Source organism: Ursus arctos, unplaced genomic scaffold (genome assembly GCF_023065955.2).
Source record: "Ursus arctos isolate Adak ecotype North America unplaced genomic scaffold, UrsArc2.0 scaffold_61, whole genome shotgun sequence".
Taxonomy (NCBI): Eukaryota; Metazoa; Chordata; class Mammalia; order Carnivora; family Ursidae; genus Ursus; species Ursus arctos.
The window spans coordinates 245,721-273,451 of record NW_026623080.1 but is presented as its reverse complement, the minus strand read 5'-3'; the positions used below and the strand labels follow the sequence as shown (position 1 = coordinate 273,451).

Here is a 27,731-nt window from a genome sequence, read left to right as displayed (position 1 = left end):
TCGCTTGGTTGTAGCTGTTTTATTTTGCTTACTTTTTTTTTTCCAAGCGTGCTTTAATTTCGCGCTCGATTGAGCTCTTGGCAAAGGAGACCTATTAGCCCAAAATGAGCAGTGCCTCGCGCTTTGTAGGCGTACCACCGTACCTTGCTGAATGATCACACAGGTTGGAGGTGACAGGACGTGTACAGTGGAAATGTCGTGTAGCCAGTCGGGAAGGCTGGGGATGAAGAGTTTAAATCGGAGGGGAGAAGAACCCCTGAGACCAGATGATTGCATGTGGGAAAAGTGACCTGCTAAACTGTTGATTAAGCTACGTGGAAAAAGGCCCTGTTCGGTGGTCTCAGTGTGACCGTGAAAACCGAGGTCAGGGTGAGATCAGGTGTCCTCTCATGAGTGCGTATTGGAGTGGAAAAGTGGATAGTTTAAGAAGGAGAAAGGGAAAGGGTTATAATTATTATCGTGTAAGTCTTAGTAGCTAATGGTTATTGAGTGTTAAATTCTGTCAGGCGCTGTACTAGGTGCTCTACAGGTCCCCTGTGTGTGTGTGTGTTTTTAGGATTTTTTAAATTTATTTGACAGAGGGAGAGAACAAGCAAGGGGAGCAGCAGGCAGCGGGAGAAGCAGGTTCCCCGCTGAGCAGGGAGCCCGCCCCCGGGGCCCGATCGTGACCCAGCAGAAGGCCAGCGCTTAACCGGCTGAGCCACCCAGGCGCCCCTACATGTCCTCTGTGTCAAAAAAGATTTTTAAGAGTAGCACAGGCATGGAGGGGCAGGTTAAGATTCCAAAGCTGGGCGACGTCTCCATAAATCTCTTTTTTCCCAAGAATGGGAAGTAATAAAGGATGGCGGTGAAGAGGACGGGCTCCAGAATCGGAATGCCTGAGTTTGAAGCCATGCTTTGCTGTGTAATAGTTGTATGACCTTGAGCAAGTTTCTTGAACTTCTCTGAGCTTTATTTCTTAACCATTTAAAAAGGCTAAAATTGGCGCTGAGCCTTTAGAGTTGTGATGATTTAGTTCCTGGGACATAATAATTAGTCCTTGAGTGTTTGCTATTGGGGTTTCCTGAATGGAAGCAGAAACAATAAAAAACCTACTGAGTTAGGTTGGAGACCTACCTCTCCAAATTAAATTTTTCAGTTACCTCCTGGCTGTGTTCGTCAAAAAGCAACCAGCTTCCTACTGGACGATTCTCATCAAAAGACAACTAATGAATCATCGAGCCTTACATCGGAAACCGGGGATGTACTGTATGGTGACTAACATAATATAATAAAAAATCATTAAAAAAAAAAAAAAAAGATATCAGAACTTCTTGGGTGAAATTTGCATTTGTACATTTAGAAGATCAATAATTTACCTTACGAGTACAGATGAAGCTGGGGGCAGCAGGGATGAGAACGTGACTGTTCTTACAGCCTGTCATACTTCCCCCTGCATATATAGTCCAAGTTGGGTTATAAGTATAACCCTTTTAGGCTCTTTCTTCAAGTGGGAAACCTGAGTCTAATTCTGCACGATTATAATCTTTTCTCCTAAATAAAGAAGTAAAAAATAGTATATTCAAGCAATCAAACCAGTTTATTTTGTAAGGGGTGGGTGGGTGTGTGTAACAAATGGAATCACAAGGAGCTAAACTTTGAGGAATTGAGCCTTTGTTTTTTGTATTTTGTTTGTGAGCAAAATTAAAAGAAAAAAATGACAAATTTTTCCTGTCCTCCAAGAGTAGATAGAGGATATAGTCCTTTTTCCAAAAAAAGGAACTAAAGGGAAAACAGAAAAAAAAAAACCCTGTTTCTCATTTAGGACAGTTTTTGTCAAATAAAACTTTTCTTTCATTTTCAGAGCTTTCTTTATTTTCTGTTTCTAATGCTTCATTTTTGTTTTCTTTATTAATTCCTGAGTTTCTGAAAACGGGTTTGACTAAATCAAAAGTAGAGATTGCTCTTTACTCTCAAAAATGTATGTAAACAAAGAAGTTATTTCCAAATATAAAACTGTTTGTGTCACATATTGCAGAAGACGAAATGAGCAATTAGGAGCTAGGTCATGCAAGAGGCAGAAGAGATGCACTTGACAACCTTTTAGGCTGTATTTCTGGCCTGGCCTCAGGCTGTCTGTAGTCTGTGCCATTTGATAGTACTATCAAGAACATCAAATTACAATGAGTATACTTAATTTATTAATTTAACTTTTAAAATAGGAAAATAGGACTTAACTGGACTCCTTTGAATTGATTATATATTTAGGAGACCATTTAGCCATGGAGTTATAATTTATATGCCTATATCTTCTAGGAGATTAAGGGAGAGAGAGAGGATTGGAGAATTGGGAGCTCCTGAAGTATGGGGACTTTCTCCAAAGAATCCAGAACCAGAGTAAGTGATTCAAAAAATACTGTTAAAAGATGTAACGTTTGTTTAAATCCAGAGACTATTGTCAAAATTTTTGTTAAATGAATAACTTTTAAGTACACTTTACGTTTTTTTCTTCTTTTTTGTGATTTATGCTATGCTACCCCCTAGAATTTAAAAACATTGAACATACCTAACGATTAAAACATGTTGCTAGTTGATTTTAACATATTAATTGTTTTTTATTTATTTGTTTATTTTTAAAGATCATATTTGTATTAGAGAGAGAGAGAGAGAGCACAGGTAGGCAGAGCGGCAGGGAGAGGGAGAAACAGGCCCCCCAGTGAGCAGGGACCCCGACGACTCGGGCCTCGATCCCAGAACCCTGGGATTATGACCTGAGCTGAAGGCAGCCGCTTAACCAACTGAGCCACCCAGCACCCCTTAATTGTTCTTTTTAAATTGTAATTCGGGGGGGTGCTAATTTCCTATTCATAGAAGGGTTCAGTATTAAGACAAATACATTTATATTATTTTGAATTGTTTTTTCTCAACCTAATAGCAGGTTGCGTGTCACATGTTAGCCTTACAAAGTGATTTTTTTTGAGTTAACAGTTGACAACATGGATGGTAGAGTAGGGTTTTCTTATATATATATCATTTGCAGATAGTGACAGTTTTACTTCTTCTTTACCAATTTGGATGCCTTTTATTTTTCTTGTCTTGTGGCTGGGACTTCAGTATTATGTTGAATAAAAGTGGCGAGAATGGACATCCTTGTCTTGTTCCTGATCTTAGGGTGAAGCTTTCAGCTTTTTACTGTTGAGTGTGATGTTAGCTGTGGGTTTGTCGTATCTGGCCTTTCTTAAGTTGAGTTATGTTTTCTCTATATTCACTTTGGTGAGAGTTTGTATCTTTGGTTGTTGAATTTTGTCAGATGCTGTTTCTGCACCTATTGAGATGATCATAGGATTTTTATCCTTTATTTTGTTAATGTGGTATATTCCACATTGATTTGTGGATATTGAATTATCCTTGCATTTCTGGAATAATTTCTACTTTAGTATGGTGTATGATCTTTTTAATGTAGTATAAAATTTGGTTTGCCAATATTTTGTTAAAGATTTTTGCATCTACATACATCAGGGATATTGGCTTGTAATTTTTTTTTTTAATTTGTGGTGTCTTTGGTTTCCATATCAGGATAATGCTGGCCTCAAAGAGTGAGTTTGTTCTTTCTTCAGTTTTTTGGAATTGTTTAAGAAGTATAGGTCTTAACTCATTAAATATTTAGTAGAATTTACCTGTGAAACCGTCTGGTCCTGGAGTTTGTTTTGTTGGGAGTTTTTTGAGTAATCAGTCTATAGTGTAATCTTCCTGATTTGGACGATTGTTATGTTTCTAGGAATTTATTTCTCCTTGGTTGTTCCATTTGTTGGCACATAATTGTTCTTAGTAGTCTTATGATTTTTTTTCTATTTCTATAGTATTGGGTATAACTTATCCCCTTTCATTTTTGATTTTATTTATATGGGCACTCTTTTTTTCTTGATGAATCTAGCTAAAGGTTTTTATCAATTTTATCATTTCAAAGAACCAACTCTTAGTTTCATTGATCTTTTCTGTTGTCTTTTTAGTCTCTTTTTCATTTATTTTTCACTCTGACCTTTATTATTTTCTTCCTTCTGCTAACTTTGGGCTTTGTTCTTTTCCTAGTTCCTTTAGGTGTAAGATTAGATTGTTTATTTGAGGTTTTTCTTGGTTCTTGAGTTGGGCATGTATAAAATTTCCCTCATAGAACTTCTTTTGCTGCATTTCATAGATTTTGTACTGTTGTGTTTCCATTTTCATTTGTCTCAAGGTATTTTTTTAAATTTCCTCTTTGATTTCTTCATTGACCCATTGTTTGTTTATTTTTAAAGACTTATTTATTAAAGAGAGAGAGATAAAGAGCACGTGCACAAGTGGGAGGGTCAGAGGGAGAGAGAGAGAGAATTTCAAGCAGATGCCACACTGAGCACGAAGCCTGACATGGGGCTCAATCTCAAAACCCTGAGATCATGACCTGAGTTGAAACCAAGAGTCAGACGCTTAACCGACTGTGCCACCCAGGCACCCCGACCCATTGGTTATTTAATTCCATGTGTTTATGTTTTTCCAGTTTTCTCGTAATTGATTTCTAGTTTCATACTGTTGTGGTCTGAAAAGATGCTTGATATGATTTCAGTCTTCTTAAATTTATCAAGACTTGTCTTGTGGCCTAACATGGGATCAGTCCTGGAGAATATTCCATGTGCACTTGAAAAGAATGTATGTTCTGCTGTTTTTGGATAGAATGTTTTGTGTATTATCTCTTAATTCCATCTGGTCTAATGTGTTGGTCAAGGCCACTGTTTTCCTTATTGATTTTCTGTCTGAATGATGTATCCATTCATGTAAGTGGGGTGTTAAGGTCTCTTACTATTATTGTATTACTGTCAGTTTCTCCCTTCATGTCTCTGAATAATTGGTTTATGTATTAAGGTGTTCCTATGTTGGGTGCATAGGTATTTACAAATGTTATATCCTCTTGTTGAATTGATCCCTTTATCGTATGCAGTGTCATTCATGTCCTCTTACAGGCTTTGTTTTCTAGTCTGTTTTGTATGATATAAGTATTGCTACCCCAGCGTTTTGTTTGTTTTCGTTTGCATGGAGTATCTTTTTCCATCCCTTCAGTTTCAGTCTCTGTGTCTTTAGATCTGAAGTGAGTCTCTTGTAGGCAGCTATAGATGGGTGTTGTTTTTTTTAATTTATTCAGCTACTGTGTGTTTTGATTGGAACACTTAGGAAGTTTACATTTAAAGTAATTATTGATAAAAAAAAATTATTGGTAGGGGGCGCCTGGGTGGCTTAGTCGTTAAGCATCTGCCTTCAGCTCAGGGCATGATCCCAGAGTCCTGGGATGGAGCCCCATCCTCCGCTGGGAGCCTGCTTCTCCCTCTCCCACTCCCCCTGCTTGTGTTCCCTCTCTTGCTGGCTGTCTCTCTCTCTGTTAATAAATAAAATCTTAAAAAAAAATATTGGTAGGTATGGATTTGTAGACATTTTCTTGATATTTTTCCGGTTTTTTAAAAAGATTTTATTTATTTGTCAGAGAGAGAGAGAGTGCACAAGCAGGGGGGAGCGGCAGGCAGAAGGAGAAGCAGCTCCCTGCTGAGCAAGGAACCAGATGTGGGACTTGATCCCAGGACCCTGGGATCATGACCTGAGCTGGAGGCAGACGCTTAACCAACTGAGGCACCCAGGCGTCGCTTTCTGATTGTTTTTGTAGTTCTTCTCTGTTCCTTTGTTCTCTTGCTCTCTTCCCTTGAGATTTGGTGACTTTCCTTAGTGTTATGTTTGTATTCTTTTATTTTTTGTTTATCTATTATAGGTATTTGGTCAGTGGTTACCATGAGGTACATATATAACATCTTACGTATATAGCAATCTATTTTAAGTTAATGCCCACTTAAGCTCCAATGCATTCTAAAAGTACTACATCCCTTCACCATGTTTTATGTTTTTGACATCATATTTTACACCTTACTATTTTATGTTTCCATTGACTAATTATTGTGGGTCTAGCTGATTTTACTACTTTTGTCTTTTAACCTTCATACTAGCTATGTAGGTGGTTGATCCACTACCTTTACTATATGTTTACCTTTACCAATGAGATTTTTCCTTTCATAATTTTCCTTTTTTTAAAAAATTTTATTATTAAGTAATCTCTACACCCAACCAGAGCTCGAACTCATAACCCCAAGATCAAGAGTTGCGTGCTCCACTGACTAAGCCAGCCAGGCGCCCCTCCTTTCATAGTTTTCTTACTTGTAGTTATGATTTTTCTTTTCTACTTAAAATTAAGTCCCTTTAACTTTCTTGTAAGGCTGGTTTGGGAGTGATGAGCTTTAGCTTATGCTTGTCTGAGAAACTCCTTGTTTCTCCTTCACTTCTGAGTGATAACTTTGCTGGGTAGAGTAATCTTGGTTGTAAGTTTTTTCCTTTTAGCACTTCTCATATATCATGCTATTCTCTTCTGACCTATAAAGTTTCTTCTGAAAAACCAGCTTATAGACTTAGGGTTCCTTGGTATGTAACTAGTTGTTTTCCTTTTGCTGCTTTTAAGATTCTTTATCTCTAACTGTTGACACTTTGATTATAATGTGTCTTGGTCTCTTTGGGTTCATCTCATTTGGGGGTGTTTGCTTTCTGGACTTGGATATCTGTTTCCTTCCCCAGGTTAGGGAAGTTTTCAGCTATTATTTCTTCAAATAAGTTTTCTGTCCTTTTCTCTCTCTTCTCCTTCTGGGACCACTGTAGTGTGAATATTAGTACACTTGATTTTACCCCAGAGGTCCCTTAAACTTAACCTCATTTTATTCAGTTCTTTTTGCTTTTTTGCTGTTCTGATTAGGTGCTTTCTACTACCCTGTCTTCCACATTGTTAATCTGTTCTTCTGCATTCTGTAATCTGCTTTTGATGCCCTGTATTTTTCATTGCAGTTATTGTGTTCTTTGGCTTTGATTGATTTAAAAAAATATTTTCTGTCTCTTTGTTGAATTCTCACTGTGTTCATCCATTCTTTTGAGTTCAGTGAGCATCTTTATGACCATTCATTTGAATTCCATCTGGTAGATCTCTGTTTTGTTTAGTTCTTTTTCTGAGGTTTTTGTCTTGTTCTTTCACTTGGAACGTATTGTCTGTCTCCTCATTTGCGTCTCAGTGTTTGTTTCTGTGTTTTAGGTGGATCAGCTATTGTCCCAGTCTTGGAGGAGTGGCTTTATGCCTGAAGGTGTCTGTGGGGCTCAGCATAAACCCCCGCTGGTCACCCAAGCCAGGTACCCCAGGAGTATCTCTTTTGTAGGCTGTGTGCTCCCTCTTGTGGCTGGTCCCGATTGGTGCAGACTCACTGATATGTGGGGCTGTTTACTGGTGCAGCTGTCGGCTAGGCTTGGCTATGACTACTGTGGGTATGCTGGTGAGTGGGACAGGCTTCTGGCCTGTCTGATTGACAGGCCTGGTTGCAGCTGGTGTGGGCATGCTGGTGTGTGGGGCTGGCCCTTGGCACAGCTGGCTATAAGGCCTGGTCGTGAGCTGCATGAGCGCTGTTGAGTAGGGCAGACTTTCGGTGCAGCTGGCTGCAAGGTCCAGCTGCGACTGATGCAGATACTCTAGTGTGTAGGACTGGGCCTCCATGGCAGGAGCCCTTGGGTGGAGGGTGTGCTGGTCCTGGCCAAGGATGTCTGGTATGTATGGTGGGTGGGGGCTGCTAGAGAGGAGTGCCAGGCCAGGGTGGGCAGGTGGGTGGGGTGAGTCTTCTTGGGCTGACAGTAGATAGAGAAACAGAAAAATGGATAAGGCATGGGACGGGGCTCTCCTGGTTGAGTAGAGGGGCCTAGGAGGTCCTGCCCCACGGGACGCCAGGGGTCCTGTCCAGGGTGCTGGGACGTAGGCAGAGCAGAGCAGCTGACCGGGCGCTGAGCCCGGGAAAGCCTGCGGAGGGTGGTGCGGGCTGCAGGCTGGGGAGCTGACAACAGTGACGGCGGTGTGCCTCTTTGCCCTCAGTCTGTTGGCCGGGCAAAGATTTTATGAATTGAGGAAATCTGGTCCTAGTTCGTCTAAACATCCATTGTCCCCAGTGTCTAGACTGTTCAGGTAGTGTCCAGTGCTTCGGCTTCCTCCCGTCCCAGCAAGACAAGCCACAGGCTCCTGGGCCCTCCATGCCCAGGCCTCGCTCACAATGCCACCTTTCTCACTATGACGAGGTTTCAGAAGAGGAATGACCCTTGAGTCATTCTTAAAGGAAAGCTCTTGTTGAAAGATCCAGCACGTCCCTGTGGATTAGTTACTTACTCTCTGTTGAAGATGGGCTGTTCAGAATGGGGGCTGTATCCCATCAGCAGGACTTTTGAATGATACTGAGCTTCCCGCATCAGTAGGGTGATGCCTGCCTAGCGACTAGGGGTTAGTGGCAGCCCGACGGCTGCTGGTCAGCTGTGAGGACACACACAACCCAGGCGTCAGAGTCACAGCAGGGCCAGAGAGCAGTGCCTCAGCTGCACATGCTGCTGAGGACGGGAAGAGTAATATGGCAGTTGGGAGCACAGAGTCCAAGCATGGAGCCGGGACAGAGCCTGGCACATCGTGGGTGCTATCTCGGGGTGAGCTGCAGGGAGGCCCGTGGCGGTAACTTCCCTAAGCTGTTTTAGCAAGAAGGAACTAGCTTCCCTGATGCAGTTTCCAACCTGAAGGGCATAGAGAGTAGCCTGCTGTGTTTTGTCCTGTATGACATTCGATGCTCAATGTACTAAAATGTCCTTTTTTGCTTTCTGATTGAAGGTTTGGTTTAAGAATAGGAGGGTCAGGGGCGCCTGGGTGGCACAGCGGTTAAGCGTCTGCCTTCGGCTCAGGGCGTGATCCCGGCGCGTTGTAGGATCGAGCCCCACATCAGGCTCCTCTGCTATGAGCCTGCTTCTTCCTCTCCCACTCCCCCTGCTTGTGTTCCCTCTCTCGCTGGCTGTCTCTATCTCCGTCAAATAAATAAATAAAATCTTAAAAAAAAAAAAAAAAGAATAGGAGGGTCAAGTGGAGGAGACCCCAGAGGGCACTGAGGTTCAGAAACATGCCCCCGGTGGCCCTGGTCCCTCCCGTCGTCATTAACTTGGGTGGACCCTGCCATGCCGTCCTCATTCCGGAGCCGGAGTGCGTATAGGTTCTTCAGGAGCCACCGCTGCTGGGGCCACCTCAGCAGCCCATGCCTCTCTTTCCTGTTGTCTTCTTGCCTCCCCTGCCCTGGCTTCCTCCACTTTCCCTCCGTGCGGCTGCCCTCCTGTGGTCGCTCCCGGTCTCCTACCGTCGGTGGCTCTCTTGTGAGCCCTTTGCCCACACAATGGCCTCGGCGGCGGTTTTTTCCCACGGTGCTTTTGAGCGCATTCCCGTTCTGTGTCGCTCAGGGTTAAGAGCAGTTCCCGAAACGCCCGCGAAATGTACTCGAGAGAAGGGCAAATTCACGGACCCTCTCTTTGGGGGCACTTGTAGTCTTTTCAATAAAGTTCTGAATTTATTCTCTGTGTATTTGTTTTGCGTGTGGTACGGGGTGAGTGCACGTGATGGACGGTGCCGCTCCTCCAGGAAGGCAAGGAGGCCTGCTTTCGTGCAGCCGCGTCCCTGAGCCCCCATCAGGAGGCCACGGCCATCTCCCAAGTTCCCCAAGTGCCCACGCAGCCGGCTTACGAGGAGCCACCCTGTCCTGCAGCACCCCATCTTTCCCCGGCCCTCCCACCCCCCCGTGCCCCAGCGGGACCGCGCCGCCGTGCAAGACCGGGTGGCGTCAGCCTCTAGGGAGAGAACAGTGTGCTTCCAGGCGGGGCTGAGGCCCAGTCGCGGCGAGGAGCTGAGGCCCACCCGGGCACTGGAAGGGACACTTGCAAGGGGCTACTCACGGGGCTCCCGGAGAAGCGGCAGCCGCGGGTGCTGCTGGTGCTCGCCCAGGGGTGTCCGATGCCGGCCCTTTGGGTGGAGGAGACGCGCAGACCGCATTCCGGCGGGAGGGTCCTGCGTCCCCAAAGGTACCTCAAGAGGGGCCCCCCTTCGAGGCCAGCGGTGGGCTCTGTGTCCTCCCTTTCGCCCCTCCCCAGAGGCCGAGGGCCCAGCATCGCTCGGTCGTCAGCTCCAGCCGCCCGGCAGCTTTCGGCGAGATCGTGCCCGGGGCCGGTGGTCCGTGCGTGCAGTCGTTCCAAGTCCACGGCGGAGAAAGGACGTGGGTTTTGGCCTCGGACTCGGGGAGGGAGAGGGGCTCCTGCGGAACCGAGGCCGTGTACCTGTTGCCCGATCGGGTTATTTACACTGTCACACAGCACCCTTCTTGTTGCCAGGACGACCCCAGCCCTGGGGACGAGTTTTGCCGGTGCACCCGAAATGTCTCCCCGGGTCCCCCAGGTTTGGGGTGTTTCGGTACAGTGACTTCTGTGAGCCGAGGCGTCCTCGGTCTCCCGTGTCCACGATCGGGTGGCCCCCTCCTGCGGTAGCAGTGGTTCCGGGGTGTTGCCTCGGGGTGGGGGAAGCGTAGCGTTTCTTCGAAGCTCCCCCCTAGCCCTGCGAAGCTGCGGGCTTTCTGCGTAGCCGCGGCTGTGACTCGCCCCCTTCCTCCCTGCAGAGACCTGGGTGGCCTCAGCCCTTAGCTGTGGGCTCTGGGCCCCGTCCTACATCTCCCTCTCAAGGTGTGTTCTCGGGAGCCCTCCGGGCATCATCTTCGCGTCGGATTCCAGGATCTTTGCTTGTAGAAAGCAATTTTTTTTTTAAGAGTATGAAATGTTTTAGTACACTTGCCTGGTAATACAAATCAGTAATTACGATAGCCAAATCTCTGTATCATATATATTTAATATATTAAATAACACAATAATAACCCCTACCTTCAAAAAATATGGATTCATTTTTCATGTCATCAAATACAATGCTCATATGAGAGTGCAATGAAACTTAATACTCTGTTCACGTGCTAAGGGACAAGGCTAAGCAGTAAATTAATATTTTTAAATATCTTAAAGCAGAATAGTTTCCTTTTTGAGTTTGATAAGCCAAAGACTATCAAGGACTATTTAGAACCTGAATATAATACAGTGGCTATGAAATTATATAGGGAATTTGATGAGAAACAGGCATTTTTTTTCTACTTTTTGTCAGTTAGCAAGTGAATGGAAAACTTTTAACCATAACATTCGTTTCATTTTTCAGAGCTTCAAGAACCACCTCTGCAGCCTGCCTTGCTAAGGTTACTGCATAATCCTTGCATTCCTGCCATCCATTATCCACCTTCTCAAATTGGAGGGTTTCAGAGTCACTAGGCTACTGTCTAGATCTGCAGCCTAAATATCAGTTTTTGAAACCACTTCCTGGTATGTTCCTTGATGGAGATTAATGTATTCTTTTTCTTTGTGTATTTTAGTAATGTCAGATGCTAGAGTTAGACTGGGTATTTTAAATTTAATTCAATTTTTAAATATTATTCTCAAAACATAGTTGATATACAAAGTTATATTAGTTTCAGGTGCACAGTATAGTGATTCAATAATTGTATATTCTGTGCTGAGAAACTGGCTGTTTTTAATTGTAATATCTGAATTGATGGGTCCTCTGGCTTTGATCGTCTCATCACTATCCTAAGAGATTTAACTACCAGGAGACCTCAGATGGAGTGGTGACTTGATACGGGTCATATTTTTCGTGCTCATTTAGAGTCTTACTTGCATGATCTGCATTAATTTCAGTATAAAAAGCTTAAGGCCAAACGTAGCATATGGTTTTAGGCTCTACTGGATCTTGAAATTTGGATATCAGATCTTATTTTTCTACCAGGAAAAAAATATCAACAAGCCTTCCGCAATTCAAAATTGGAAACAAATTTTAGGAAAAAAGAAAAGTATAAAAGGATTAATTACCAAATTTTACATTTAGCTCCTTTATACCGTAAGCCTTTTCGTCTCAATATTTATTCTATTATTGCCAATTTCATCAATATGTACCCAGATAACAATCTAGATTTAATGAGATTGGGATGGGATTGGGGAAACAGTACATAAAAGAGGCTTAGGACATTCAAACTGATGTGTTGTCCCACATCTTATGCCACTTGCGCCCTTTTTTTTTTTTTTTTTTAATTTTATTTATTTATTTGACAGAGAGAGACAGCCAGCGAGAGAGGGAACACAAGCAGGGGAGTGGGAGAGGAAGAAGCAGGCTCATAGCAGAGGAGCCTGATGTGGGGCTCGATCCCATAACGCTGGGATCACGCCCTGAGCCGAAGGCAGACGCTTAACCGCTGTGCCACCCAGGCGCCCCGCCACTTGTGCCCTTTATCATAGTCTTTCCATAATGATTATTTTTCCCTTATATTATTTTTTTTAAATTGTGGTAAAATTCAAACAACATAAAATTACCCATTTTAAAGTATACAATTCAGTGGCATTTAATACATTCACAGTGTTCTCCACCATCACTGCCATCGACTTTCAAAGCATATTCATCACCCAAAAATGAAACCCTTTATTCATTTAGTAGTCACTCCCCATCCCTCCCTTGGCAACCGCTAATGTGCTTTCTGTCTCCATGGGTTTGCCTGTTCTGGATATTTAATATTTAGGGAATCATACAATATGTGGCCTTTAGTGTCTGGCTTCTTTCACTTAGCATCATGTTTTCCAGGTTCATTCACTTTGTAACAACCATTAATACTTTATTCCTTTTTTGAGTTGAATAATATTCTGTTATATGAATATGCCACATTTTGTTTATCCATTTCTCAATTGATGGAAATTTGGGTTTTTTCTACCTTTTGGCTGTTGTGAATAGTGCTTCTATCTACATTTATGTACAATTATTTGTTTGAATCCCCATTTTTGAAAAATATTGTATTTATTTATTTGACAGAGACAGAGAGAGCGCATCAGTGGGGCGCAGCAGGCAGATGGAGAGGGAGAAGCAGACTCCCAGCTGAGCAGGGAGACTGATACCGGGCTCGAACCCAGGACCCTGGGATCATGACCTGAGCTGAAAGCAGACGTTTAATCGACTGAGCCACCCAGGTGCCCCTGAATACCGATTTTCAGTTCTTTCAGGTATATACGTAGAAGTGGAATTCCTGGGTCACAGGGTAATTCTCTGTTTAATTTTTTGAAGAACTGCCAAATACAGCAACTGCATCATTTTGCATTCCCATTAGTAATGTGTGAGTGTTCCAGTCTCTTCACATCCTCACCAACACTTATTATATTCCACTTTTTTCAGTAGTCTCTAAACCCAACGTGCGGCTCAAACTCACAACCCCAAGATCAAGAGTTGTACACTCCTCCAATTCAGCCACCCCCTCCATTTTTTTACTATAGCCATCCTAATGGGGATGAGGTATTATCTTGTGGTCTTGATTTGCATTTCCCTGATGACTGATGATACTGAGCATCTTTTCATGCTTGTTGGCCATTTGTACATATCCTTGGGAAAAAACATCTAATCGTTTGCCTATTTTTAATTTGGTGGTTTATCTTTTCATTGCTGAGTTGTAAGGGTTTTTTAAGTATTCTGGAAACTGACGTCTTACCAGAGACATGATTTGTAAATATTTTACCTCATTGTGTAGGGTGTCTTTTCAGTTTCTTAATAGTGTCCTTTGATGCACAAAAAGTTTGATTTTGATGAAATCCAATTTATGTAATTTTCCTTTTGTTGCTTCTGCTTTGGTGTCATATTGAAGAATTCATTGCCAAATCCCAGATCATGAATTTTTCCCTGTTTTCTCCTGAAGAGAAGGAGTTTTATAGTTTTATAACTCTTTCTCTCTCTCTATATATATATGAGTTTTATATAACCATGTATAAATGAGAGTTTTATAATCTTAATTCTTACATATAAGTATTTTCTCCATTTTGAGTTAATTTTTGTATATGATGTGAGGTATGTTTCCAGTTTGATTCTTTTGCATATAGATATCTAGTTGTCCATCATTTCCTGAAGACATAATTATTTCCCAATTGAATGGGCTTGGCACCCTTAACCAAAATCAATCGACCATAGATGTATGGGTTGATTTCTGGTTTCTCACTTCTATTCCATTGATCTGTATGTCTATCCTTATGCCAGTACAATACTGTTTTGATTACTATAGCTTTTTTTTTTTTAAAGATTTTATTTATTCATTTGACAGAGATAGAGACAGCCAGTGAGAGAGGGAACACAAGCAGGGGGAGTGGGAGAGGAAGAAGCAGGCTCTCGGCAGAGGAGCCTGATGTGGGGCTCGATCCCAGAACACAAGGATCACGCCCTGAGCCGAAGGCAGATGCTTAACCACTGAGCCACCCAGGCGCCCCTGATTACTATAGCTTTGTAGTAAGTTTTGAAATTTAGAAATCTGGGTCCTACAACTTTTATTTTCTTTTTAAAGATTGTTTTGGCTATTTAGATTCCCTTAGAATTCCATATGATTTTTAGAATTCTTTTTCCTTGTATTTTTTGTTGAAAATTAGACATTCTGAATATTAGAATGTGACAACTTTGGAAATCACATTTTCTCCCCTCTCCTAGGTTTGTTGTTCCTGTTTCATTGAACAGAATACAAAGACCATACAATCCAGGTTTGCCTAGTTAGTGACTTTCTAAGCTATTTTTGTAATATCTGTATTCATTTTTTAAAAACTTCAGTATAAAAAAATGAAAATATAAAAGAATAAAATTTCAGTGTAGTTGACATACAATATGATACGAGTTTCAGGCATACAACACAGTGATTTGACAATTATATACATTATGAGATGCTCACCACGGTAAGTGTAATTATCACCTGTTTACCACACAAAGTTATTACGGTGTGATTGACTATATCCCCTATGCTGTACTTTTCATCTCCACGTACTTTTCATCTCATTTATTTTTAAGTAGACTCGACCCCCAGTGTAGGGCTTAAACCCATGACCCTGAGTTCAAGAGTCACATGCTCTACCAACTGAGCCAGCCAAGTGCCCTGACTCATTTCTTTTATAACTGGAAATTTGTAGCTCTTAATCCCCATTCACCTGTTTTGCCCATCCCTCAACCCCTCGCCTCTGGCAACCACCAATTTGTTCTCTGTATTTATGAGTCTGTTTCTGGTTTGTTTTGTTTTTTTGATTCCACATATAAGTAAAACCACATGGCAATTGTCTTTCTCTGTCTGACGTATTTCACTTAACATAATACCCTCTAGGTCCATCCATGTTGTTGCAGATGGCAAGATTTCATTCTTTTTTATGGTTGAGTAATATTCCTGTGTGTGTGTTGGTGTGTGTGTGTGTGTGTGTGTGTGTGTGTGTGTACCACATCTTCCTTACCCATATATCTATGCATGGACACTGAAATTGCTTCCATATCTTGGATATTGTAAATAATGCTGCAGTAAATAGAATACATATATCTTTTCAAATTAGTGTTTTATTTTCATTGGGTAGATACCCAGTAGTGGGATTACTGGTTGTATGGTATTTCTATTTTTAATTTTTTGAGGAATCTCCATACTGGTTTACGTAACAGCTGCACTCTTTGTCATGTATAGCCACTGAAGTCTATGTTCCATTAGCTTAGTGGCCAGCTAGTGTTTTGAAATACTTACCATCAATTCCTGGATTCAAAAATGAATAAAGATCAATAAAACAAGAAGGCAGCCTACTGAATGGGAGAAAGATAGCTGCAAATGATATATCTGATAAGGGGTTAATATCCAAAATTTAAAAGTAACTCATACAACTCAACACCAAAAAACCAATCAAATTAATAAATGAGCAGAGGACCTAATTAGACACTTTTCCAAAGCAGACGTACAGATGGCCAATAGAGACATGAAACATCAGTAATCATCAGGGAAATGCAAATCAAAACCACAATATCACCTCACGTCAGTCAGAATGGCTAGTAACAAAAAGACAAGAAATTAGATCGGAGAAAAGGGAATCCTTGAACGTTGTTGGTGGGAACATAAACTGGTGCAGCCCCTGTGGGAAACAGTGTGGCGGTTCCTCTAAAAATTAAAAATAGAACTACCGTACAGTCCAGTAATTGCACTACTGGATATTTAGCTGAAGAAAACAAAAACACTAATTTGAAAAAATGTATGCATCCTTACGTTTTTGGTTTTTGGTTTTTATATCTTATTTTTTAAAGGTTTTATATATTATTTAGTTGAGAGAGAGGGAGAGAGTGCGTACACGCGAGTACATGAGCTGGGAGAGGGAGAGGGAGAAGCAGACTCCCCGCTAAGCAGGGAGCTCGAAGCAGGGCTCGATCCCAGGACCCTGGGATCATGACCTGAGCCGAAGGCAGACGCTTAATGGTTTGAGCCACCCAGGCGCCCCACCTCTATGTTTATTGTAAGATATATGATATAGGCACTCCCATTTTTATTGTAGCATTATTTATAATAGCTAAGATATGGAAGTAACCTAAGTGTCCATCAATAGACGAATGGATAAAGAAGACGTGGCACACACTCACACACACACACACACACACAACGCAATATTACTGAGCCATGAGAAGAATGAAATCTTGCCATTTGCAATAACATGGATGGACCTAGAGAAAATTATGCTAAATTAAATAAGTCAGACATAGAAAGACAAATACTGTATGATTTCACTTATATGAGGAATCTTAAAAAACAAAACAAACAACACCGACACACGAAATAGAAACAGAACAAACTGGTGGTTGCCAGAGGGGAGGAAGATGGGAGGATGGACAAAATAGGTGAAGGGGGTTAAAGAGTACAAACTTCCAGTTACAAAACAAGTAATTCAGGGTGATGAAAAGTCCAGCATAGGGGATACAGGCAATATATTGCAGTAATTTTGTATGGTGACGTATGGTAACTACACTTACAGTGTTAAGCATGGCATAATGTATATAATGTTGAATCACTGTGTTGTACACCTGAAACTAATGTATTTTATGTCAACTATACATCAAAAAGTAAGATCTTAAAAGAAGAAGAAGAAGACATTATACTTTTCCTAGTGTTTGGAGATTGTGTCTGTATTACACACTCCTTCAATGCTTGGCCAGACTATGGACAACTCGGCCTTCTCTTTTACTTCCTGCTTACACAGAGCCTGAGAGCCATCCAGACGTGAAAGCTTGTGGTATTCTCAGCTGTTTCTGAGCATGTGTCTAGCACGTGGCCTTCTTGATTCCTCTGCATACATAAGACCTTTTCAAAGCCTTTTTTCTTCCACGTGTCCCTTTTCTGAATCGTGTGTTTCCCACCCTTCTCAGTTGTCTATTCCTTGTCCTAACTATTGTCTCTTGCCCCAGGACGCTGCGGCCAGTACTTGTGCCTTTAAATGCTTTGGCCAAAGGTACCCAGGAAGTGGCCTCAACCCTGGGTTCACTCCTTGTCAGACAAAACAAAGGCAAACCACTGTGCCAGTCCTTGAGGGAGCTGGCAGAGCGGAGAAGACCCAGAACCACAATTCTTTGAGAATAAAGTCCATACTTCTCCTTCTAGTACCAGGAGAGCTGCCTTCCCATCCTCAAGGCTACTACAGGCCTGGGGTCTGAAGGATAATAGGCAGACAATTCAAAACACCAAAGTGTTCCCTTACCACTGTTGGGGAGGAAAAATTTGCCTCTATACTTCCAAATTCTTCTGGGTAATCCAAGAGTTAAATTGACAGGAGACAGATTAACAGGAGAAAACCAACTTTAATTCATATGTATGGAGGCCTCAAAGATACAGGACCTAAGAAATGATGGAGGCGGGCACTGTTTATACTTGTTACATAAAGAAACAGTAAATCTGGGAGAAATTGGCAGGACAAAGAAAACTGATGTTTGGGAACTTCAATTAGTTAGGAATTCTAAACAAAATTTGGGCCGAGGTAGTAAGTTAGGAGAAGTTACAAGGTTTGTTTACATGGGCTTCTCAGGCCCTGAATTCCCTGTCCCTGATGTCAAAGATGTTTGTCTGCCTCCTGGTGCCTCCTCTGCACCCCCCCCCCTGCAGGGAGGGTGCTTTTCACAGGGGAGATGTATTCCCTACTTTCTGGAGACAAAGGTGGATCGGAGTGTTGTTCCTACACTGGCTGTTTCTTTATTAACTTGAATTCAAAATAATCAGTATGGTGCTCTGGCTTGGCTTGGGGTGGCCCACCTTGAGCCCCAACACCACAAAGCAGCAGATTCTTTTTACACCAAGCCTTATCTGGTTGTTGTGAGTTTTTAGCTGCGTTCCAACATTCACCAAAAATTGATTCTGACAGCTTTTCCCAGCTCAGTTGCTTCGGGGGAGAGATGGAGCCCTGGAGTTCCCTACTCCACTGTTTTCCATTCTGTTAAAACTTTGACCTCTCCTTTATGGTCTCTTTTCCCTCTGTATATGAATATATTTAAATTTCTTTAATACTAAACAAAATTCCTCTTGACCTTGCATTCCCCAACATCCCTCCTTTACTTCTCAGAAAAAATTTTCTTCAAGGAGTAGTTTCTAATACCCTCCCTCAATGGTGACAAACAAAAATGTCTCCAGACATTCCCTAATGTCACCGGGGTGAAAACTCATTCCAGATTGAGATCCAGTGTATTAACTCAAATTCCGAACATATTTGGATTTAACCTGTTTTCACATGTACTTTTTAATTGTTTGGGGGGTTTTGTTTGGTTGGTCGGTTCTTGTTTTTGTTTGTGTTCTATAGCTCCATGAAATTTTATCCCATGTGTGAATGCATGGAACCATCGCCTCGATTAGGGTACAGGACTCTTCTCTCCATACGAAGAGACTCCTTGTTGTTATACAAACCATTTTCCTAAACAAGTGGCATAAAGGCGAAGAGCATGTGTATACTTCTACCTTTGTATAACAAATGGGAGACACAAGAACGTGTTTTTGTATTTAAATTTGCATAAACAATACGCTGGGTGATAAGTGGGCCTGTGTGGGGCACGGTATTTAAGCGATTCTTTTCATCGAATGTGTTATATTTGGGGATTTTTGAGCTATATCATTATGTTATCACTTCAAAGAATTAAAGATAGTAAATGAAACCAAATAAATGGTATGGTTTCCAACTAGCTTTTCAACAGGTGTTCAGGCCGTAAGAGCAGATGACATATTGAGGCACCTGGCTGGCTCAGTCCGCAGCACATGCAAGTCTTGATCTCGGGGTCACGAGTTCAAGCCCCACATTGGGTGTAGAACTTACAATAAATAAATAAATAAACAAACAAGCAAGCAAGCTACAATTTGGATGAACGTCAACAAAATTATTGAAAAGAAAAAAAGAGCAGATGACATAGTGACTGGACCACATCAGTCAGAGCTGCTATAAGAAAAGTAGAGACATGGAGCGCCTGGGTGGCTCAGTTGGTTAAGCGTCTGCCTTCAGCTCAGGTCATGATCCCTGGGTCCTGGGATCGAGTCCCATGTCAGGCTCTCTGTTCAGTGGGGAGTCTGCTTCTCCCTCTCCCTCTGCCCTTCTCTCGGCTCATGCTCCCTCTGCCTCTCTCTCTCTCAAGTAAATAAATAAAATCTTAAAAAAGAAAAGTAGAGAGAAACAGTGTTCAGAATCAGTAGATTCAGAATTAGACTCGGTGATATCATCTCCATGGGAACACCTGTCTGATTTCTTCCTTTACAGAGACAGTTCCCTTAACAGTCAACTAAATCACGTCTGTGAAACACTTAATAAACACTAGAGACTGTAGTACATGAAGCTTGTACACCTTTCCCTTAACAGCAAAACGTCATTGCCTCACCATCAGGATGGCACAATATAAATTATTACTCTAAGCAGGAATACCACCTCCTTCCTTCCATAAACTCTGCCCAATATCATGAGGTCAGTGCAGATCACACAGCGCAGATGTTTTTAAGGTCATTATCAGATCAAAAGTTAGATTGCATAAAAAATCATGATAGATGATTTTGTTTTCTCACTTACATATACGGATGTCACCTGTGATGTTGATGGGTACAGATGGAGAAGTTACGCTTTTACAGATGTTACATGGTTCCATTTAAGGCTGGACATGAAACTATTTGAATTGACCACTACAATCTCCTTTTAATAAACATTTAAAAAATGGTTTTTCGTTGTGCCTGTGGTTGTTTCATGGTTGTGGTTGTTCCTGTTCTATTACATCGATGTTTAAGCTTGTATTATGTGTTAGATACCATACAGAATGCATGAAAGCTGAAAGTTCAATCTCAGTTCTCAAAGAATCCTAACGGAAAACTTAAACATTATGGGTTGCACACAGAAAGGGACTAGAAAGAAACAATACTTTTTGCTTTTCCTGTAACCCTCAGTGATCTACCTTTTATGAAGTATTAAGTGTTGAGCACAGTGATAGGTGCTTGAAATACATTATGTCTATAATTTTACAAGCTTCAGTTGTGTTCTAGTTTTTCCTAAGTGATAAAGATGCATTGGTGGTTTTGGGTTTTTTTTTTTTTTTTTTTTTTTTTGGTCTTGTGTAATACTATTAAAGTAAGTAAAGAAAAACTTTTTTTTTTTTTAAACAATTTATTCAGGACAAGGACTCAATTTTTTTTTTAAAGATTTTATTTATTTATTCGACAGAGAGAGAGACAGCCAGCCAGAGAGGGAACACAAGCAGGGGGAGTGGGAGAGGAAGAAGCAGGCTCCTAGCGGAGGAGCCTGATGTGGGGCTCGATCCCATAACGCCGGGATCACGCCCTGAGCCAAAGGCAGACGCTTAACCGCTGTGCCACTCAGGCACCCCAAAGTAAGTAAAGAAAAACTTTGATTTTTTTCTTTTTCACGTTAATTTTTTTTTCTTTTTAAGTAGTCTCCGTGCCCAGCGTGGAGCCCAGCCCTGGGCCTGAACTCACGACCCTGAGACCTGAGCTGACACCAAGACTTGGACGCTTAAGGTACTGAGCCACCCAGGTACCCCTTCATCTTCATTTTTTAAGTAGTCTCTGTGCCCAATGTGGGGCTCAAACTCACAACTCCGAGATCAAGAGCCCAAGCTCTACCGACTGAGCCAGCCAGGTACCCCTCATTTTAATTTCTAAAACCTGTAGCAATCTACAATCCTCTGCATTTATATTATACACTGTGTTAGGAAGGAAGATTTTTTTCTCTATCCTGGAAGATCCTTCTGGCTGGTCTAAGAATGAAATTGACATCAGATAGTTTAACAGAAGAAAATGAAATTCAATTATGTACATACAGGGAAGCCACATACACATGAGCGATTCCAAAGAGAGGCAAAATGAGGTATATAAGTCATGGGGGACTAAGTAGAAAGGGGATAGGGGTCTGGGGTTTTCAAAGGAAGGAAGATGAGTCACAGAAAGAATGGAAAGAGTAAATGTTTGGTAAACAAAATGTTTGCTGGACTATCCAGAAACAACAAAACATACCTTGCAAGATTTCTCCCTTGTCTGCCATATCTAGTTCATATTATATTGATGTATGATAATAGCTCCCTTCCTCGAACAGTACCTCTATCTAACTTCTTTTAGGCAGTTAGCACGGAGGCAAAAAAGAAAAACTTATTAAGGCTTCTGTTTCTTAAAAATAACTACCTAAAATAATCCACATGCCAATGAGACACATGGCCGGGGGTGGGCATGGGGCAGAATTTGCTCCCCTGCGCCGCCAAACCTAGAACGGCAAAGAGAAAGTTCTTTTCCCTCCACTACAGTACTCTGAGTCAAGACGACGTCCTTTTCCCCGTGGGCCACTGTGGCAGGTAAAGGAGCCTCCAAGGCAGAGATGGCGGGCTGAGGCCAGGATCCTGAGCACACTTGGAACGCTCACGTCAGTGGACAGCGAGCCTGCCCCTGCCGCTGGCACACTTGGGTCCACCGTTGAAGACAACATCATTCTCGCCTCGCCCCAGAGGGATACCGAGACACCCCCCGCCCCCCGCCTCGGGCCGAGCTGGCTAGTGTTACTTGAAGTGACTAAAGGCAGAGAAGTTGACATTCCTGTCCCTCCCAGGAAGGAGGCGGCCATCCTCCGGAACAGGCGCCTCAAACCACCAGGCACGATGGGCTGCCCCACTGCCGCTTCTCTCCTGGCAGACACCTGGTGAGGACACTGCCCGGAAAGAAGGGAGAAGCTTCCAGTTCCGGGGGAGACAGATCAGAGAGGGTCCGCTGAGGAGGACTGCTGTGCTCCGGGGGAAGGCAGCGCGATCACCCTGACCGTGAGGAGGAAGACGTGCCCTCTGCTTTGCTGGTAAGCACCCGCACAGTAGTAAAGACGGGAAAGGTAAGACGGTAGTGCCAGCGCGGGCCTGGCTGTTCCCCCCAATGCGCACGTGTACACACACACACAGACCCAGGCCCAGGCTTTCCTCGAGGACCTGATCCAGGAGCCAAGTGGAAAGGGGCTGCGGGGCTCCACGGGGGAATGTGCTGGGGAGGCAGCTCCACTCACGGGGGCTGGACTCCAACACCAGGCCGCCATAGTAGGAGAGACAAAAAGCGGCCTCACGATTAGTGTGGGAGGGGGGACTTGTCCCCACAGGAGGCTTTACCCTGCTTCACGTGGCCCTTGGTGACCGGGACGTTCCGGTGCGGAGGGCTGCCCCACCGAAGGCAGGCCTCACGCCGACCCAGGCCGGCCCAATGCAGAGTGTCCGCCGAGGCCTCTCCCTTTCGGTCGCCTCACTTCCCCTCTCCCATCTTAGTATTTGGTCCTTCTGCTGCAGGAGCACGTGGGCGCAAAAAGCCAGTGTCTTGGAGCTCATTCTGGGGGGGACCCAGGTTTCCTGGAGGTCACATCTGCATCAGCATAGCCAAAGCACAAAGCGGCCGACTGAGGTAGAGGCTGACGCTAGTTCCCTGTTTCCAGCCCTGGTTTCGTAAAACAGCTCTTCCCGTGTGTGCAAATAGACGGAGGGCTCCGTTCGTATTTTCTTTGGTGAAATACTGTATGAGCTCATACACATGGGGAACCTTCAAAGAAAAAAACAAAGCTCCTAGAGAAAATGATGAGATTTATGGTTACCAGAGGGGGTGGGGATGGGGAATTGGATGAAGGTGGTCAGAAGGTACAAATTTGCCCTTAAAAAAAATAAGTACTAGGGCACTGGGGTGGCTTCAGCTCAGGTGATGATCCCAGGGTCCTGGGTTCAAGCCCCACATCGGGCTCCCGGCTCAGTGGGGAGTCTGCTTCTCCCTCTCCCTCTGCCGCTCCCCCTGCTTGGGCTCACTCTCTCTCAAATAAATAAATAAAATATATTTTTTTAAAAAGTACTGGGGCACCTGGGTGGCTCAGTCATTAAGCGTCGGCCTTCAGCTCAGGTCATAATCCCAGTGTCCTGGGATTGAGCCCCACATCAGGCTCCCTGCTCAGCAGGGAGCCTCCTTCTCCCTCTCCAACTCCCCCCTGCTTGTGTTCCCTCTCTTGCTGTCTCTCTCTGTCAAATAAGTAAAAATAAAATCTCTAAAAAAAATAAGTACTGAGGTTATAATACACAACCTGCCTATAGGCCCCACTGCTGTAGGGTATTTATGGAAGCTGTAAGAGGGTCAATCCTAAGAGTTGTCACCACAAAGAAAAGAACATTTTCCTTTTTCTGTGTTTGTTTGTATCTCTAGGACACGATGATGGTAACTGAACTTACCGTGGTAATCATTTCACAGTAGGTGTGAGTCAGATGGTCATGCCGTACACCTCAAATGTATACAGGACTCTGCGTAACTCATGTCTTCATAAAACTGGGAAACATTTCTTTGAACATTCCAAGTGCTGTAGAGTTTGGAAATGGATGAGAACATTTTGTGTTTTTCCCCATTTGTGTCTTGTGGCTCCTTTTCCCTTCAGACCCCGACTGAGAGAGCACAGTGCAAGCCCGAGGAGGCCAACATCAACTCACCCAAACTTCAGGCTACCTGTTCCTCCGAGCTTGCTTTGCCTGCTCCACAAAGCAGAGAGGCGTGGGCCTGCCCAGCCCTGGCCACACCTGACTGAGCCCAGCCCCTGGTCTGGGGGCCTGCTTTCTTGGCTGCCTGTCTGGCCTCCCCAGCTCCACTCCTGCAGCCCCTTTCCGTCCCATAAATTACACTCTCCATGACTCAAAGCTAATAAACCCACCCGAGTTTTCTTTTTCTCTCTTTCTCATTCTCTTTTTAAAAGATTTATTTATTTATTGAGAAACAGGGAGAGAGAGCATGCACATTTGCACGGGGATTGAGCAGAGGGAGAGAGAGCAAATATGGAGCAGGCTCCCCGCTGATTGAGGAGCCCCATGCGGGGCTCCATCCCAGGACCCTGAGGTCATGACCTGAGCCAAAATCAAGAGTTGGTCACTTAACTGACTGAGCCACCGAGGGGCCCCTTTCTTTTTTCTTTTTCTTTCTTTTTTTTTCTTTTTAAAGATTTTATTTATTTGACAGAGAGAGACATAGCGAGAGAGGGAACACAAGCAGGGGGAGTGGGAGAGGGAGAAGCAGGCTCCCCACTGAGCAGGGAGCCCGATGTGGGGCTCCATCCCAGGACCCTGGGATCATGACCTGAGCCGCTTAAGGGCTGAGCCACCCAGGTGGCCCCAGGCGGCCGTTTTCTTATCTTTTTTTGTTGTTGTTGTTGTTATTTTCAAATTATCCTTTGCTACAATTTAGGCTTTTCTATGATTTTAGACAATCACCCCTTGATCTTGTTGAGCCACAAATTAGCTGGCACTGACTGAGCCAATGGAAAGTCTTTCGAATTACCACGTGAAAGAATCCAGCCTGAGGTTAGTCATCCCCCCCACTAGTGACAATTTCCGTACAATGTCTTCATAATAGGACCACAATAAGGAAGATCAAAATCTGAGGTGTTAGAAATGTCTCAATAGAAAACATTGACTAATGCATTTGGTAGTTAAAGAATTTTGAATGTGTGTGATATCCCCGAGGCATAATTAATTCTCACCTAACATTTCCACCTTTGTGAGGTGGGTGGAACTTTGTTGGAAATTGTTTTTGTAGTCTGTTTCCTGTAGTCTTCAAGGTACTTTTCGCTGTCTTAAGAATTAAATTGACGTGAGACAGATTAACAGGAGAATCGAAATTCCATATAGAGGGAGAACCCACATAAGCATGAGAGATTCCCAAGACAGTCAGGCAAAATGAGGTATAAATGTCTTTCTGGACTAAGGAGGAGGAGTTAGGAGTCCAGGGGCTTCAACGGGAAGGAGGACAATTCACAGGAAGAATAGAAGAGTAGGGGCGCCTGGGTGGCTCAGTCGTTAAGCGTCTGCCTTCGGCTCAGGGCGTGATCCCAGCGTTCTGGGATCGAGCCCCACATCAGGCTCCACCGCTGGGAGCCTGCTTCTTCCTCTCCCACTCCTCCTGCTTGTGTTCCCTCTCTTGCTGGCTGTCTCTCTCTGTCAAATGAATAAATAAAATCTTTAAAAATAAGAGTAAATGTTTGGTAAACAAATCTTTATGGATCATAGAGAAACAACAGGACAAAGAGAATTGTAACAGACTTTGCTAACTTCCTCCCTGTTGCCCCTAGTTCAGATTATAATGTAGTTGTCTATGGTGATCGCTCCCTTCCTGGATCTGGTCCTCTATCTAAATTCTTTTAGGCAGTTAGTGGGAAGGTCTTTTTTCCCCAGCCCTAAATTCCATATATTCTGTTCTGTGTTTTTTTCCTAAAGTTTTTAAATTTTACATTTAAGTCCATGATGCATTTTGAGTTGATTGTTGCATAATATATGAGGTCTAGTTCAAGGTCAGTTTTTTTGCCTATGGATGTCCAGTTGCTGCAGCATCATTTGTTTAAAAGTCTATCTTTCTGGGACACCTGGGTGGCTCAGTCGGTTAAGCAGCTGCCTTCAGCTCGGGGTCCTGGAATGGAGTCCCGTGTCAGGCTCCTTGCTCATCCGGGAGCCTGCTTCTCCCCCTGCTTGTGCTGGCTTTCTCTCTCTTTGACAATTAAATGGATAAAATCTTAAAAAAAAAAAAAAAAAAAAAGGTCTGTCTATCCTCTATTGAATTGCTTTTGCAGCTATGACAAAAATCATTTGAGCATATTTGTGTGGGACTGTGTTTGGGCTCTCAGTTCTGTTCTATTGATCTCTGTTTCTTTCCTCCTGCCAATGCCACACTTTCTAAATTTCATTCAGTTTATTCATAATAAAACTTAACATCTGGTAGAATAATTCCACCCCTTTTCATTTTTTTCCCCAAATTCTTTTAGCTCTGGGGTGCCTGGCTTGCTTAGTTGGTAGAACTGCGACTCTTGAAATCAGGGTCATGAGTTCAAGCCACACATTGGGTGTGGAGCCTACTTAAGAAAAAAAGTTCTTTTAGCTCTTCTAGGTCAATTGCTTTTCCATATAAATTTTAGAATGTGCTAGCCTGTGTCTGCAACAAACATTGCTGGGATTTTTATAGGACTTCCACTAAATATACAGATCAATTTAGGGGAATTTGGGGGTTACTGTTTTACTTTCATGAGTCATTCATTCATTCATTCCCTGACCATTGTGGAAACTATGTGTTTGATAGTCTGGATTTTCTGTTATTTTCCCCTAAACATGTTATGGGTTGTCTTAGCAAGCAGTTACATTATGGACAGATTTTATCCTTTCTAGCACATGTCTGTTTCAGTTTTCCTTTTGTTTCTAGGGAGACTCTCTTGGTCCATGTATGTACTCTTTCATCCTAAAATGCGACCTTTCTGTGGTTTCACATCTTTTCACCTTCCAGTTGTTGCTCTGCCCCTGCACTCTTTGGATTTTAACCCCACATATGTACAATTTTAGAGTCTTTCAAGAATTTGAGAGAAGTTTATATGCACATTTGAGAACTCCCCGTGGAACCTCCCTTTCCTAGTGTATTCTCTACATTCATAGGCAATCTAGCACCGCTGAACGCTGTCCTCTGCCTGCAAAGGCCATAGAGACTGCAGCTTCCGCTCACTTTCTGGGGCCACATGCCATGCAGCCTGGGGGTTATTTCAAGGCAACGAACCTGCTAGATGTGGGAGTAACCTATAATGTTTCCCTTCTTCCAATGGCCTGATCCCCTTCAATTTCTACCCTTTAGGTCACTCTCCAATGCCTGCAAACAGTTTTTCATTTTTTGCCAGAATTTATCATTTTTTGGCACACAGGTTAGTTGGATATAACCTAGTCCACCATTATCCCCTTCGTTCTTTTATTCCTTGTTAATTTTAAATCACCAGATTTTTTAAGAAGTTGTCCTGTGGGAGGTATATTTTTATACATTTACCTAAAAAATTTTTTTCTAATCACAGTTGTTCTGCTGAAAAATATTTTAAATCTCCAGTGGATAATCCTCCTTTCCGTCCCAAATTAAATTGATCAGACCACTTCAGAGGAAGAAAGGATCAAATGCTTTTTTTTTTTTTTAAGATTTTATTTATTTTGGGGCGCCTGGGTGGCACAGCGGTTAAGCGCCTGCCTTCGGCTCAGGGCGTGATCTCGGCGTTATGGGATCGAGCCCCACATCAGGCTCTTCAGCTATGAGCCTGCTTCTTCCTCTCCCACTCCCCCTGCTTGTGTTCCCTCTCTCGCTGGCTGTCTCTATCTCTGTCAAATAAATAAATAAAATCTTTAAAAAAAAAAAAAAGATTTTATTTATTTATTTGACAAAGGGAGAGCACAAGTAGGCAGAACAGTAGGCAGAGGGAGAGGGAAAACCAGGCTCCCCGCTGAGCAGGGAGCCCCACATGAGGCTTGATCCCAGGACCCTGTGATCACAACCTGAATCAAAGGCAGACACTTAACCAACTGAGCCACCCAGGCGTCCTAAGGATCAAATGCTTTATACTTTGATTGCTTAGACTTGAGAAATGTGAGCTTTCCCTCTGATGGTCAGACTCTTTTGGCGGCT

General features: G+C 43.1%; 1 protein-coding gene across 3 annotated transcripts in view; it reads left to right on the top strand.

Annotated features, from left to right (window-relative positions):
- The first annotated feature begins 18 nt into the window (after positions 1-18).
- Positions 19-27,731, top strand: part of LOC125281827 (NF-kappa-B-activating protein-like) — a 215,375-nt gene continuing 187,662 nt past the window's right edge. For all 3 annotated transcript variants that reach the window (XR_008957913.1, XR_008957911.1, XR_008957912.1), the window contains exons 1-6: positions 19-1,253; positions 2,296-2,376; positions 11,117-11,277; positions 12,809-12,996; positions 20,705-20,792; positions 21,572-22,110. The gene's annotated coding sequence lies outside the window, so the exon portion shown is untranslated. The remainder of the gene's footprint in view (positions 1,254-2,295; positions 2,377-11,116; positions 11,278-12,808; positions 12,997-20,704; positions 20,793-21,571; positions 22,111-27,731) is intronic.